Source organism: Poeciliopsis prolifica, unplaced genomic scaffold (assembly GCF_027474105.1).
Source record: "Poeciliopsis prolifica strain line A6 unplaced genomic scaffold, Auburn_PproV2 SCAFFOLD090, whole genome shotgun sequence".
NCBI lineage: Eukaryota > Metazoa > Chordata > Actinopteri > Cyprinodontiformes > Poeciliidae > Poeciliopsis > Poeciliopsis prolifica.
Window position 1 is genome coordinate 1,145,074 of NW_026562465.1, and position 16,033 is coordinate 1,161,106.

At 33.1% G+C, this 16,033-nt stretch overlaps 1 long non-coding RNA gene across 1 annotated transcript; it reads right to left on the reverse strand.

Annotated features, from left to right (window-relative positions):
• Positions 1-1,255: 1,255 nt before the first annotated feature.
• Positions 1,256-2,266, reverse strand: LOC129353443 (uncharacterized). The gene is made up of 4 exons (XR_008605016.1): positions 2,191-2,266; positions 1,928-2,099; positions 1,621-1,749; positions 1,256-1,464 (listed from the first exon to the last, which is right to left on the reverse strand). It is a non-coding gene; the product is annotated as an uncharacterized LOC129353443 (long non-coding RNA).
• Between the last annotated feature and the right edge of the window lie 13,767 nt (positions 2,267-16,033).

Here is a 16,033-nt window from a genome sequence, read left to right on the forward strand (position 1 = left end):
AATGGAGTAAGTAAATTTATAATTCATCTTGTTATTTCTCCTCTCTTCAGTTATTAACCTGTAAGAAGCCTTGTTCCTATATGAGTCTCTAAGAAACTACCCATTCTACTTACACTGTTTTTGTCCAAGTAGTAAAAATCAATTCCATATTTTCTCTTTTATATTTGTGCAGGTCTCATACATTTTATGTTTAAGGACGACTTGTTCGAAGTTCAAGAATATGCGTTTATTGTTTGATCTCTCTGTGATATGCACAATACTTGTCCAATATTGTGCATATCACAATTTTATCACATTCTGAGCACTGTTTATTTCTGTGTATGTAATGTCATTGTTGCACGTAGTACCTCCTTCTCAATTTCAAGACCCAGAACTGTTCTTTATGAATGCTCCTGCGTCTTTCTAAAACACGTGCTCAAAATATTAAGATTGTTTAGATTCTAATTTCTGCGTGTCGTGGAAAAAAACTCTTTCCAAGCACTGTTCAGGTAGAACCACTCAATCAGGTTTGTTCATGCATTGTGCACAATTATGACAGCTCATAAGACAATGAATAATCAAGCCCGTCTAGATGCAAGTCTAACCCAGCTCACTAAGCTCTGCCAGCTTACAAGATATAAGTTTTCATACAATGATTAGAAACACAGTAAAATTTCCAGAGTAAATTTTACTCAATTTGAAAAAAATTTTACTCTAAAAAAGACATTTGGTCCCAGTCTAAATAGAGTAAAATTTACTCTCATGGAAGAGTTGAAATTACAGATTAAAATCAACACAATTTAGTGCAAAAATTTTAATCAATGCCAAGAGAATTTACTCCAAGTTGTTTAAAAGAAAAAATACTCTACCGTATTTTAACTCCAAGTAGAATATAATTTACTCCAAAAAGCATTGCATTCTATTCTAAGTAGAGATAAATTTTAATCTAATTAAAAATGAATTTTACATAAAATAGAATAACATTTTATTCCATATAGTATAAATTGTGCTCTTAATAGTATAAAATTTTAGTCCTAATTTCATTTTATTCCATATTGTGCAGTTAAACATTTAATTAAATTCTAAAGTAGTACCAAATGTAAATATTTCACTGACGAAGCAATTGTTTTACAGCTATAACACACAGCTGTTTGTAAGAGTACAATGCATAGACCAGAAATCAGAATTTGGACAGCCATTTTTTATTGTTCACAGAAAACAGCATGGAACAATTTAAACATTTGCGTCTTCATGACTGTATGACCTTGAAATGAAAAGCTCTGGAACAGTAAAGCTCTTCTACATAAATAACATGAGGTCCGTCTCTTGTACACATTGACCAGATCATGATCAAATGAAGTGCCAAACATAAAGTGAGCTTTAAAAAGCTCATCAAATCACGCTCCTCTGAGTCCTTACTGCAAGCAGGTATGGTTGACAGCTCTCTGCGATGCCTTCAAGGTGCTCCTTGATGCTGGTTCTTGTCTGTGGCAAAAACAGAATAAAACATTATTAGTCTTAGGTTTCAAATAAGACAGGGTTCTAATAAATAAGGCAAATTACTTTTCAGGATATCTTAAATGTCACTTGAAATAAAATTGAAGACCAATTTCACAAATGTTTCCTTTACTCTAACCTTACCTTGACAAACTTCACAAGATGTTCACTGGCTTGTCTGGCTGAGAGTATTCCCTGGTCTCTTGTATCCAGGAGGTGACTGTGGCAGGAGGTACACCAGGATCAAAATGGATGACATGTCACTGTCCCATCCTAGAAGAAAAAGTTAAAGAAACATGTTACCAAAACTTCTTATCTGCAACCATGTTAATACTTCCAGAGAAAGCTTACCAAATCTAACTAACAGCAGGAGGAGGTGCACTTATATTGAACCAATTCAAATAAAATTCTGTTACATAAAACACTTTCTTTATAAGTAATTGCAACTTACCATTTTCCACTTCTGTTGTGCCTTCAGCATTGTAAAGAAGGTTCTGAAGGTCATCAGACTGTGTGAGACTGCGGCTTTGTTTGAGGATTTTATGCTTGTAGACAGTGGGCCACTTCTCAGGGAACTTTGCAGAGATGGCTTCCCCAAACATCAACATAATATCTTGCTCAACCTGGAGAATAGATGAAGTGAGGGTTTTAAAAATCATTTTAAGTTTTCTTATTTAAACTTTGTTGGTTAAACTGAAGTGAAAATAAACATACCAATCCTCCTATGTCCAGGAATCTTGGAAGTCCAAAAAGACACTAGATGACTTCGCTGGGTCATGAATCATCTTCTGACGAGAGTTGAAAGTCTGTTTCATGTTCCTCATAACAGTCTCTTCATCAGCTGTGTGCTTCATCAGTGCAATAGCCTCAGAACACAAGCTATCTGTCAGAAGATAGTCTTCTTCTCTCAAACAGTCTCTTATCAGTTGTTGGTCCCCCTAAAAAAACATATATATGTGAGACTCCATGTTAGGATTCATAAATAAGGCTTGGGAACTTATTGTGCAGTTTGGTTGCAGGATGAAATGTGTACAAATATAAATACATATACCTGTTTGGGTTTGTGACAGTCTGGGGACCTTTTTTTGTCCATTAGAAGCTTCCCTCTGTACAAACTTCAGTCTCCAAGCCAAATACCCACTTCCATCTTCTGCATTGTAATAATGCTCCTAAAAGTAGGTGAATGACAAATGTTTTTAAAGCTGTCAAAACAAAGACAACCGTGACAACTTACACAGTTTGCATATAAAGCACAACTTGAATTCTGTTTTTTTTATTATTTTATCGTTGCTCTACGAGCTGCAACCCTAGGATTCACTAAAATAATACTATGCTAGTAATTTCAAGAGCAGTTACTAGCATAGCCTTCTCGCGCTTTTTCTGGGCGGAATACTGACTCCACATGCTAGCAGAGCTAGCTCCGACAGTACAGCTCAGTCTCTCAGCTTAAAAATAGCGACAGCCTTGACTTGTGAAAATAAAATAATGGACGAAGCATTGGACAGCATTGATGTTTTTTCTGCGTACATTGCTGTAAACTGCTAAATTAAGTTAGCTGAAGTACACATGCTAACTAGTTAGCCAACCATGTTAATTCCTCGCTGCATCCCTCCTTCCTCCTGTTGAAATAATATTTTAAATTAGCACAATACTGCACAGGATAGTTTTGATACATATGAAATATACCATAGAAAGTTAAAGTACACTCTACATTCACATAAATTGAGATAAAGATCCAAACTAAAACAACTGCTGAATCTCTGAACTTATATAAATTCTTAGGGAGGATTCTACAGAAAAGACAGGCCTAGAATCTCTTTAGACAGAGTCTGTCTGCCAGGCAATTAACAAATTCCTTAGCATGGTTCAAAAGTTCACTAGGATCTTAAAACTTTTTATAAATAATTTTATCTATATTAGAATTAACTATATTTCTTTAAGCATGTTTTTAATTAGTTACTTATTAGATCCAAACTTATAGTCATTATTTAGCATTACATTGTGTGCAAGCTTGGTTAAAAATACAAACTACTTTCTTGTGGAAACATTTTGAGGCACAGATAGCGCTGCAGCTGCAATCATATATCAAACTGGACAGCGGCTGATACGAGAAGGGTTTGCCGTATATCTGTTTTTGGGGCTCTTTAGCAGGAGGTAATAAAATTAACATTAAGACAGCCCACACAAAGGAAAAGAACACACCTCCTAATGCATATATTTAAATGAGGAGAATATGCAGTCTATAAAAAATGGTTTGTTTCACAACAGAGGTTGGAATCTCTTTGTGCTGAGTGAGAGTTTCCCGGAGGATGCATCTTCTGTTATACTTCTGTTTTTTTTTTACTCAGTTCTTTGTCTCTGTTTTGTAATGTCTTGGACTTTTGATATTCTAGGTGAGGTGCTTATTGTAACATTCTTCTTGCATTGATTTTCTCTGGATAAAACTCTGAATCTGAAGTCTGACGTCGTATGATTGCTCTTTTCTCTCTGCACACTTACACAGACACAGGAATTCGGGACTAAGAATTAATTAACGAGCTAAGATCAAGTTCTTCATCTTTTTAATTCTTAACACTCCACAACCATACACCAGCACCTTATCACACCTTTAGTCTTAATAATAAAAAAACATATAAAATCCCACGTAAAATATATCTAAAACCCGTTTAGGGACTTACCTGGCACATAGCTAACCGTCGCCTCCGTTTCCACTGCGGGATGACAAGATGGCGGAAGAAACGAAACTTAAGGAACTTCAGTAGGCGTGGTCTTGTTTTACTCCGATATAATTTCCTCTATTTTTTTACTCCGATTCTATTGACCAACTGAAATGATTTCACTCTCTAATGTATAAATTTGACTCTTTTTGATGAAAATAATGTTAACTCCGAAAAAATTACTCTCCTATTTTTCCTGTGAAGGAAAACAAGGGGCAAAACGGTCTTGCATCTCTCACCACAGTGCTTGCATCTCTGTTGGGCTTCCCATGTTGGAAAATGATCAATGATTAATGCCATTCTTTTTCACATCAATAGGCACAATGCAGCTTGTTCTTCTACAGGGTGCCGCTGAAGTCGCTTTAGGAGAGGAACGTGGTCGATTTTGATTTATGCTGCACTTGTCGGAGAAGTGCCAACAAAAGCATTTTTGCGTGTAGATTCAGTTAATCTGTTCTGTAGTGGTTTCAAGCATCAATGATGGTTACTGCAACAATTTTCCTTCTAGATTTATATGCACCATATTTAGTATTGAAAGCCGAACTCCAGAAAGGCTGAAAATATGTCAAGAAGAGCAACAACTCCCATGATTCAACAAAGGCTGGCTTGAAAACCATTGTATGAGTTTTGGAGTGGATGGAAAACTGCTTTATCACTCAATCAAATTTTATTTGTATAGCACATTTCAGCTACAAGGCATTTCAAAGTGCTTTACATCATGAACACAAAACACAAAGGCATGCAACATAGAATAAAATACCAAGGTTTTTTTTGTTTTGTTTTGTTTTGTTTTCCCTTTTTCCCTTTCTTCCCCCTTCCCTTTGACACGGAATTTAAGCGCCTGTTACCGCCGGACTCCGCCATCCGTTTAACCACGGGTATTCGCCCAAAAATAAGATTAAGACGAAAAAAGCTTTCTCTCAGTGAAATAAGTCAATAATGCACCACTGTGTAATTTTGTGCAAATTCATGAAAGTTCAGCTTCATAATCTTTGAAATAGCTTAGAAGTATTGAGAAGCAGTATATTTTAGTGTTTTGAACAATTCCAGTGTTGATCTCAGTGAAAGAAGTCAAAAATAAGACTAAGACGAAAAAAAGCTTTCTCAGTGAAATTAGTCAAAAATGCACCACTGTGTAATTTTCTGCAAATTCATGAAAGTTCAGCATCATAATCTTTGAAACAGCTTAGAAGTACTGAGAAGCAGTATATTTTAGTGTTTTGAACAATTCCAGTGTTGATCTCAGTGAAAGAAGTCAAAAATAAGACTAAGACGAAAAAAGCTTTCTCTCAGTGAAATAAGTCAAAAATGCACCACTGTGTAATTTTCTGCAAATTCATGAAAGTTCAGCTTCATAATCTTTGAAACAGCTTAGAAGTACTGAGAAGCAGTATATTTTAGTGTTTTGAATAATTCCAGTGTTGATCTCAGTGAAAGAAGTCAAAAATAAGACTAAGACGAAAAAAGCTTTCAGTGAAATAAGTCAAAAATGCACCACTGTGTAATTTTCTGCAAATTCATGAAAGTTCAGCTTTATAATCTTTGAAAGAGTATAGAAGTACTGAGAAGCAGTATATTTTAGTGTTTTGAACAATTCCAGTGTTGATCTCAGTGAAAGAAGTCAAAAAGTAAGACTAAGACGAAAAAAGCTTTCTCTCAGTGAAATAAGTCAAAAATGCACCACTGTGTAATTTTCTGCAAATTCATGAAAGTTCAGCTTTATAATCTTTGAAACAGCATAGAAGTACTGAGAAGCAGTATATTTAATGTTTTGAACAATTCCAGTGTTGATCTCAGTGAAAGAAGTCAAAAATAAGACTAAGACGAAAAAAGCTTTCTCTCAGTGAAATAAGTCAAAAATGCACCACTGTGTAATTTTCTGCAAATTCATGGAAGTTCAGCTTCATAATCTTTGAAACAGCATAGAAGTACTGAGAAGCAGTATAATTTAGTGTTTTGAACAATTCCAGTGTTGATCTCAGTGAAAGAAGTCAAAAATAAGACTAAGACGAAAAAAGCTTTCTCTCAGTGAAATAAGTCAAAAATGCACCACTGTGTAATTTTCTGAAAATTCATGAAAGTTCAGCTTCATAATCTTTGAAACAGCTTAGAAGTACTGAGAAGCAGTATATTTTAGTATTTTGAACAATTCCAGTGTTGATCTCAGTGAAAGAAGTCAAAAATAAGACTAAGACGAAAAAAGCTTTCTCTCAGTGAAATAAGTCAAAAATGCACCACTGTGTAATTTTCTGCAAATTCATGAAAGTTCAGCTTCATAATCTTTGAAACAGCTTAGGAGTACTGAGAAGCAGTATATTTTAGTGTTTTGAACAATTCCAGTGTTGATCTCAGTGAAAGAAGTCAAAAATAAGACTAAGACGAAAAAAGCTTTCTCTCAGTGAAATAAGTCAAAAATGCACCACTGTGTAATTTTCTGCAAATTCATGAAAGTTCAGCTTAATAATCTTTGAAACAGCTTAGAAGTACTGAGAAGCAGTATATTTTAGTGTTTTGAACAATTCCAGTGTTGATCTCAGTGAAAGAAGTCAAAAAGTAAGACTAAGACGAAAAAAGCTTTCTCTCAGTGAAATAAGTCAAAAATACACCACTTTGTAATTTTCTGCAAATTCATGAAAGTTCAGCTTCATAATCTTTGAAACAGCATAGAAGTACTGAGAAGCAATATATTTTAGTGTTTTGAACAATACCAGTGTTGATCTCAGTGAAAGAAGTCAAAATAAGACTAAGACGAAAAAAGCTTTCTCTCAGTGAAATAAGTCAAAAATGCACCACTGTGTAATTTTCTGCAAATTCATGGAAGTTCAGCTTCATAATCTTTAAAACAGCTTAGAAGTACTGAGAAGCAGTATATTTTAGTGTTTTGAACAATTCCAGTGTTGATCTCAGTGAAAGAAGTCAAAAATAAAACTAAGACGAAAAAGCTTTCTCTCAGTGAAATAAGTCAAAAATGCACCACTGTGTAATTTTCTGCAAATTTATGAAAGTTCAGCTTTATAATCTTTGAAACAGCTTAGAAGTACTGAGAAGCAGTATATTTAATGTTTTGAACAATTCCAGTGTTGATCTCAGTGAAAGAAGTCAAAAATAAGACTAAGAGGAAAAAAGCTTTCTCTCAGTGAAATAAGTCAAAAATGCACCACTGTGTAATTTTCTGCAAATTCATGAAAGTTCAGCTTCATAATCTTTGAAACAGCATAGAAGTACTGAGAAGCAATATATTTTAGTGTTTTGAACCATTCCAGTGTTGATCTCAGTGAAAGAAGTCAAAAATAAGACTAAGACGAAAAAAGCTTTCTCTCAGTGAAATAAGTCAAAAATGCACCACTGTGTAATTTTCTGCAAATTCATGAAAGTTCAGCTTCATAATCTTTGAAACAGCATAGAAGTACTGAGAAGCAGTATATTTTAGTGTTTTGAACAATTCCAGTGTTGATCTCAGTGAAATAAGTCAAAAATGCACCACTGTGTAATTTTCTGCAAATTCATGAAAGTTCAGCTTTATAATCTTTGAAACAGCTTAGAAGTACTGAGAAGCAGTATATTTTAGTGTTTTGAACAATTCCAGTGTTGATCTCAGTGAAAGAAGTCAAAAATAAGACTAAGACAAAAAAGCTTTCTCTCAGTGAAATAAGTCAAAAATGAACCACTTTGTAATTTTCTGCAAATTCATGAAAGTTCAGCTTCATAATCTTTGAAACAGCATAGAAGTACTGGAAGCAGTATATTTTTGTGTTTTGAACAATTCCAGTGTTGATCTCAGTGAAAGAAGTCAAAAATAAGACTAAGAAAAAAAAAGCTTTCTCTCAGTGAAATAAGTCAAAAATGCACCACTGTGTAATTTTCTGCAAATTCATGAAAGTTCAGCTTTATAATCTTTGAAACAGCATAGAAGTACTGAGAAGCAGTATATTTTAGTGTTTTGAACAATTCCAGAGTTGATCTCAGTGAAAGAAGTCAAAAATAAGACTAAGACGAAAAAAGCTTTCTCTCAGTGAAATAAGTCAAAAATGCACCACTGTGTAATTTTCTGCAAATTTATCAAAGTTCAGCTTAATAATCTTTGAAACAGCTTAGAAGTACTGAGAATCAGTATATTTTAGTGTTTTGAACAATTCCAGTGTTGATCTCAGTGAAATAAGTCAAAATAAGACTAAGACGAAAAAAGCTTTCTCTCAGTGAAATAAGTCAAAAATGCACCACTGTGTAATTTTCTGCAAATTCATGAAAGTTCAGCTTTATAATCTTTGAAACAGCTTAGAAGTACTGAGAAGCAGTATATTTTAGTGTTTTGAACAATTCCAGTGTTGATCTCAGTGAAAGAAGTCAAAAAGTAAGACTAAGACGAAAAAAGCTTTCTCTCAGTGAAATAAGTCAAAAATACACCACTGTGTAATTTTCTGCAAATTCATGAAAGTTCAGCTTCATAATCTTTGAAACAGCTTAGAAGTACTGAGAAGCAGTATATTTTAGTGTTTTGAACAATTCCAGTGTTGATCTCAGTGAAAGAAGTCAAAAATAAGACTAAGACGAAAAAAGCTTTCAGTGAAATAAGTCAAAAATGCACCACTGTGTAATTTTCTGCAAATTCATGAAAGTTCAGCTTCATAATCTTTGAAACAGCTTAGAAGTACTGAGAAGCAGTATATTTTAGTGTTTTGAACAATTCCAGTGTTGATCTCAGTGAAAGAAGTCAAAAAGTAAGACTAAGACGAAAAAAGCTTTCTCTCAGTGAAATAAGTCAAAAATACACCACTGTGTAATTTTCTGCAAATTCATGAAAGTTCAGCTTCATAATCTTTGAAACAGCTTAGAAGTACTGAGAAGCAGTATATTTTAGTGTTTTGAACAATTCCAGTGTTGATCTCAGTGAAAGAAGTCAAAAATAAGACTAAGACGAAAAAAGCTTTCAGTGAAATAAGTCAAAAATGCACACTGTGTAATTTTCTGCAAATTCATGAAAGTTCAGCTTTATAATCTTTGAAACAGCTTAGAAGTACTGACAAGCAGTATATTTTAGTGTTTTGAACAATTCCAGTGTTGATCTCAGTGAAAGAAGTCAAAAATAAGACTAAGACGAAAAAAGCTTTCTCTCAGTGAAATAAGTCAAAAATGCACCACTGTGTAATTTTCTGCAAATTCATGAAAGTTCAGCTTCATAATCTTTGAAACAGCATAGAAGTACTGAGAAGCAGTATATTTTAGTGTTTTGAACAATTCCAGTGTTGATCTCAGTGAAAGAAGTCAAAAATAAGACTAAGACGAAAACAGCTTTCTCTCAGTGAAATAAGTCAAAAATGCACCACTGTGTAATTTTCTGCAAATTCATGAAAGTTCAGCTTTATAATCTTTGAAACAGCATAGAAGTACTGAGAAGCAGTATATTTAATGTTTTGAACAATTCCAGTGTTGATCTCAGTGAAAGAAGTCAAAAATAAGACTAAGAGGAAAAAAGCTTTCTCTCAGTGAAATAAGTCAAAAATGCACCACTGTGTAATTTTCTGCAAATTCATGAAAGTTCAGCTTCATAATCTTTGAAACAGCATAGAAGTACTGAGAAGCAATATATTTTAGTGTTTTGAACCATTCCAGTGTTGATCTCAGTGAAAGAAGTCAAAAATAAGACTAAGACGAAAAAAGTTTTCTCTCAGTGAAATAAGTCAAAAATGCACCACTTTGTAATTTTCTGCAAATTCATGAAAGTTCAGCTTCATAATCTTTGAAACAGCATAGAAGTACTGAGAAGCAATATATTTTAGTGTTTTGAACAATTCCAGTGTTGATCTCAGTGAAAGAAGTCAAAAATAAGACTAAGACGAAAAAAGCTTTCTCTCAGTGAAATAAGTCAAAAATGCACCACTGTGTAATTTTCTGCAAATTCATGAAAGTTCAGCTTCATAATCTTTGAAACAGCTTAGAAGTACTGAGAAGCAGTATATTTTAGTGTTTTGAACAATTCCAGTGTTGATCTCAGTGAAAGAAGTCAAAAATAAGACTAAGACGAAAAAAGCTTTCTCTCAGTGAAATAAGTCAAAATGCACCACTTTGTAATTTTCTGCAAATTTATGAAAGTTCAGCTTCATAATCTTTGAAAGAGTATAGAAGTACTGAGAAGCAGTATATTTTAGTGTTTTGAACAATTCCAGTGTTGATCTCAGTGAAAGAAGTCAAAAATAAGACTAAGACGAAAAAAGCTTTCTCTAAGTGAAATTAGTCAAAAATGCACCACTGTGTAATTTTCTGCAAATTCATGAAAGTTCAGCTTTATAATCTTTGAAACAGCATAGAAGTACTGAGAAGCAGTATATTTTAGTGTTTTGAACAATTCCAGTGTTGATCTCAGTGAAAGAAGTCAAAAATAAGACTAAGACAAAAAAAGCTTTCTCTCAGTGAAATAAGTCAAAAATGAACCACTTTGTAATTTTCTGCAAATTCATGAAAGTTCAGCTTCATAATCTTTGAAACAGCATAGAAGTACTGGAAGCAGTATATTTTTGTGTTTTGAACAATTCCAGTGTTGATCTCAGTGAAAGAAGTCAAAATAAGACTAAGACGAAAAAAGCTTTCTCTCAGTGAAATAAGTCAAAAATGCACCACTGTGTAATTTTCTGCAAATTCATGAAAGTTCAGCTTCATAATCTTTGAAACAGCATAGAAGTACTGAGAAGCAGTATATTTTAGTGTTTTGAACAATTCCAGTGTTGATCTCAGTGAAAGAAGTCAAAAATAAGACTAAGACGAAAACAGCTTTCTCTCAGTGAAATAAGTCAAAAATGCACCACTGTGTAATTTTCTGCAAATTCATGAAAGTTCAGCTTTATAATCTTTGAAACAGCATAGAAGTACTGAGAAGCAGTATATTTAATGTTTTGAACAATTCCAGTGTTGATCTCAGTGAAAGAAGTCAAAAATAAGACTAAGAGGAAAAAAGCTTTCTCTCAGTGAAATAAGTCAAAAATGCACCACTGTGTAATTTTCTGCAAATTCATGAAAGTTCAGCTTCATAATCTTTGAAACAGCATAGAAGTACTGAGAAGCAATATATTTTAGTGTTTTGAACCATTCCAGTGTTGATCTCAGTGAAAGAAGTCAAAAATAAGACTAAGACGAAAAAAGTTTTCTCTCAGTGAAATAAGTCAAAAATGCACCACTTTGTAATTTTCTGCAAATTCATGAAAGTTCAGCTTCATAATCTTTGAAACAGCATAGAAGTACTGAGAAGCAATATATTTTAGTGTTTTGAACAATTCCAGTGTTGATCTCAGTGAAAGAAGTCAAAAATAAGACTAAGACGAAAAAAGCTTTCTCTCAGTGAAATAAGTCAAAATGCACCACTGTGTAATTTTCTGCAAATTCATGAAAGTTCAGCTTCATAATCTTTGAAACAGCTTAGAAGTACTGAGAAGCAGTATATTTTAGTGTTTTGAACAATTCCAGTGTTGATCTCAGTGAAAGAAGTCAAAAATAAGACTAAGACGAAAAAAGCTTTCTCTCAGTGAAATAAGTCAAAAATGCACCACTTTGTAATTTTCTGCAAATTTATGAAGTTCAGCTTCATAATCTTTGAAAGAGTATAGAAGTACTGAGAAGCAGTATATTTTAGTGTTTTGAACAATTCCAGTGTTGATCTCAGTGAAAGAAGTCAAAAATAAGACTAAGACGAAAAAAGCTTTCTCTAAGTGAAATTAGTCAAAAATGCACCACTGTGTAATTTTCTGCAAATTCATGAAAGTTCAGCTTTATAATCTTTGAAACAGCATAGAAGTACTGAGAAGCAGTATATTTTAGTGTTTTGAACAATTCCAGTGTTGATCTCAGTGAAAGAAGTCAAAAATAAGACTAAGACGAAAAAAGCTTTCTCTCAGTGAAATAAGTCAAAAATGCACCACTGTGTAATTTTCTGCAAATTTATGAAAGTTCAGCTTCATAATCTTTGAAAGAGTATAGAAGTACTGAGAAGCAGTATATTTTAGTGTTTTGAACAATTCCAGTGTTGATCTCAGTGAAAGAAGTCAAAAATAAGACTAAGACGAAAAAAGCTTTCTCTCAGTGAAATAAGTCAAAAATGCACCACTGTGTAATTTTCTTCAAATTTATGAAAGTTCAGCTTTATAATCTTTGAAAGAGTATAGAAGTACTGAGAAGCAGTATATTTTAGTGTTTTGAACAATTCCAGTGTTGATCTCAGTGAAAGAAGTCAAAAATAAGACTAAGACGAAAAAAGCTTTCAGTGAAATAAGTCAAAAATGCACCACTGTGTAATTTTCTGCAAATTCATGAAAGTTCAGCTTTATAATCTTTGAAAGAGTATAGAAGTACTGAGAAGCAGTATATTTTAGTGTTTGAACAATTCCAGTGTTGATCTCAGTGAAAGAAGTCAAAAAGTAAGACTAAGACGAAAAAGCTTTCTCTCAGTGAAATAAGTCAAAAATGCACCACTGTGTAATTTTCTGCAAATTCATGAAAGTTCAGCTTCATAATCTTTGAAACAGCATAGAAGTACTGAGAAGCAGTATATTTAATGTTTTGAACAATTCCAGTGTTGATCTCAGTGAAAGAAGTCAAAAATAAGACTAAGAGGAAAAAAGCTTTCTCTCAGTGAAATAAGTCAAAAATGCACCACTGTGTAATTTTCTGCAAATTCATGAAAGTTCAGCTTCATAATCTTTTAAACAGCATAGAAGTACTGAGAAGCAGTATATTTTAGTGTTTTGAACAATTCCAGTGTTGATCTCAGTGAAAGAAGTCAAAAATAAGACTAAGACGAAAAAAGCTTTCTCTCAGTGAAATAAGTCAAAAATGCACCACTGTGTAATTTTCTGAAAATTCATGAAAGTTCAGCTTCATAATCTTTGAAACAGCTTAGAAGTACTGAGAAGCAGTATATTTTAGTGTTTTGAACAATTCCAGTGTTGATCTCAGTGAAAGAAGTCAAAAAAAAGACTAAGACGAAAAACCTTTCTCTCAGTGAAATAAGTCAAAATGCAGCACTGTGTAATTTTCTGCAAATTCATGAAAGTTCAGCTTCATAATCTTTGAAACAGCTTAGAAGTACTGAGAAGCAGTATATTTTAGTTTTTGAACAATTCCAGTGTTGATCTCAGTGAAAGAAGTCAAAAATAAGACTAAGACGAAAAAAGCTTTCTCTCAGTGAATTAAGTCAAAAATGCACCACTGTGTAATTTTCTGCAAATTCATGAAAGTTCAGCTTCATAATCTTTGAAACAGCTTAGAAGTACTGAGAAGCAGTACATTTTAGTGTTTTGAACAATTCCAGTGTTGATCTCAGTGAAATAAGTCAAAAAAAACTAAGACGAAAAAAGCTTTCTCTCAGTGAAATAAGTCAAAAATGCACCACTGTGTAATTTTCTTCAAATTTATGAAAGTTCAGCTTTATAATCTTTGAAAGAGTATAGAAGTACTGAGAAGCAGTATATTTTAGTGTTTTGAACAATTCCAGTGTTGATCTCAGTGAAAGAAGTCAAAAATAAGACTAAGACGAAAAAGCTTTCAGTGAAATAAGTCAAAAATGCACCACTGTGTAATTTTCTGCAAATTCATGAAAGTTCAGCTTTATAATCTTTGAAAGAGTATAGAAGTACTGAGAAGCAGTATATTTTAGTGTTTTGAACAATTCCAGTGTTGATCTCAGTGAAAGAAGTCAAAAAGTAAGACTAAGACGAAAAAAGCTTTCTCTCAGTGAAATAAGTCAAAAATGCACCACTGTGTAATTTTCTGCAAATTCATGAAAGTTCAGCTTTATAATCTTTGAAACAGCATAGAAGTACTGAGAAGCAGTATATTTAATGTTTTGAACAATTCCAGTGTTGATCTCAGTGAAAGAAGTCAAAAGTAAGACTAAGAGGAAAAAAGCTTTCTCTCAGTGAAATAAGTCAAAATGCACCACTGTGTAATTTTCTGCAAATTCATGGAAGTTCAGCTTCATAATCTTTGAAACAGCATAGAAGTACTGAGAAGCAGTATAATTTAGTGTTTTGAACAATTCCAGTGTTGATCTCAGTGAAAGAAGTCAAAAATAAGACTAAGACGAAAAAAGCTTTCTCTCAGTGAAATAAGTCAAAAATGCACCACTGTGTAATTTTCTGCAAATTCATGAAGTTCAGCTTCATAATCTTTGAAACAGCTTAGAAGTACTGAGAAGCAGTATATTTTAGTGTTTTGAACAATTCCAGTGTTGATCTCAGTGAAAGAAGTCAAAGAAAGTCAAAAATTTCCTAGTCAAAAAAGCTTAAAAATGCACCACTGTGTAATTTTCTGCAAATTTATGAAAGTTCAGCTTTATAATCTTTGAAAGAGTATAGAAGTACTGAGAAGCAGTATATTTAATGTTTTGAACAATTCCAGTGTTGATCTCAGTGAAAGAAGTCAAAAATAAGACTAAGAGGAAAAAAGCTTTCTCTCAGTGAAATAAGTCAAAAATGCACCACTGTGTAATTTTCTGCAAATTCATGAAAGTTCAGCTTCATAATCTTTGAAACAGCATAGAAGTACTGAGAAGCAATATATTTTAGTGTTTTGAACCATTCCAGTGTTGATCTCAGTGAAAGAAGTCAAAAATAAGACTAAGACGAAAAAGTTTTCTCTCAGTGAAATAAGTCAAAAATGCACCACTTTGTAATTTTCTGCAAATTCATGAAAGTTCAGCTTCATAATCTTTGAAACAGCATAGAAGTACTGAGAAGCAGTATATTTTAGTGTTTTGAACAATTCCAGTGTTGATCTCAGTGAAAGAAGTCAAAAATAAGACTAAGACGAAAAAAGCTATCTCTCAGTGAAATAAGTCAAAAATGCACCACTGTGTAATTTTCTGCAAATTCATGAAAGTTCAGCTTTATAATCTTTGAAAGAGTATAGAAGTACTGAGAAGCAGTATATTTTAGTGTTTTGAACAATTCCAGTGTTGATCTCAGTGAAAGAAGTCAAAAATAAGACTAAGACGAAAAAAGCTTTCTCTCAGTGAAATAAGTCAAAATGCACCACTGTGTAATTTTCTGCAAATTCATGAAAGTTCAGCTTCATAATCTTTGAAACAGCTTAGAAGTACTGAGAAGCAGTATATTTTAGTGTTTTGAACAATTCCAGTGTTGATCTCAGTGAAAGAAGTCAAAAATAAGACTAAGACGAAAAAAGCTTTCAGTGAAATAAGTCAAAAATGCACCACTGTGTAATTTTCTGCAATTCATGAAAGTTCAGCTTCATAATCTTTGAAACAGCTTAGAAGTACTGAGAAGCAGTATATTTTAGTGTTTTGAACAATTCCAGTGTTGATCTCAGTGAAAGAAGTCAAAAAGTAAGACTAAGACGAAAAAAGCTTTCTCTCAGTGAAATAAGTCAAAATACACCACTGTGTAATTTTCTGCAAATTCATGAAAGTTCAGCTTCATAATCTTTGAAACAGCTTAGAAGTACTGAGAAGCAGTATATTTTAGTGTTTTGAACAATTCCAGTGTTGATCTCAGTGAAAGAAGTCAAAAATAAGACTAAGACGAAAAAAGCTTTCAGTGAAATAAGTCAAAAATGCACCACTGTGTAATTTTCTGCAAATTCATGAAAGTTCAGCTTCATAATCTTTGAAACAGCTTAGAAGTACTGAGAAGCAGTATATTTTAGTGTTTTGAACAATTCCAGTGTTGATCTCAGTGAAAGAAGTCAAAAAGTAAGACTAAGACGAAAAAAGCTTTCTCTCAGTGAAATAAGTCAAAAATACACCACTGTGTAATTTTCTGCAAATTCATGAAAGTTCAGCTTCATAATCTTTGAAACAGCTTAGAAGTACTGAGAAGCAGTATATTTTAGTTTTT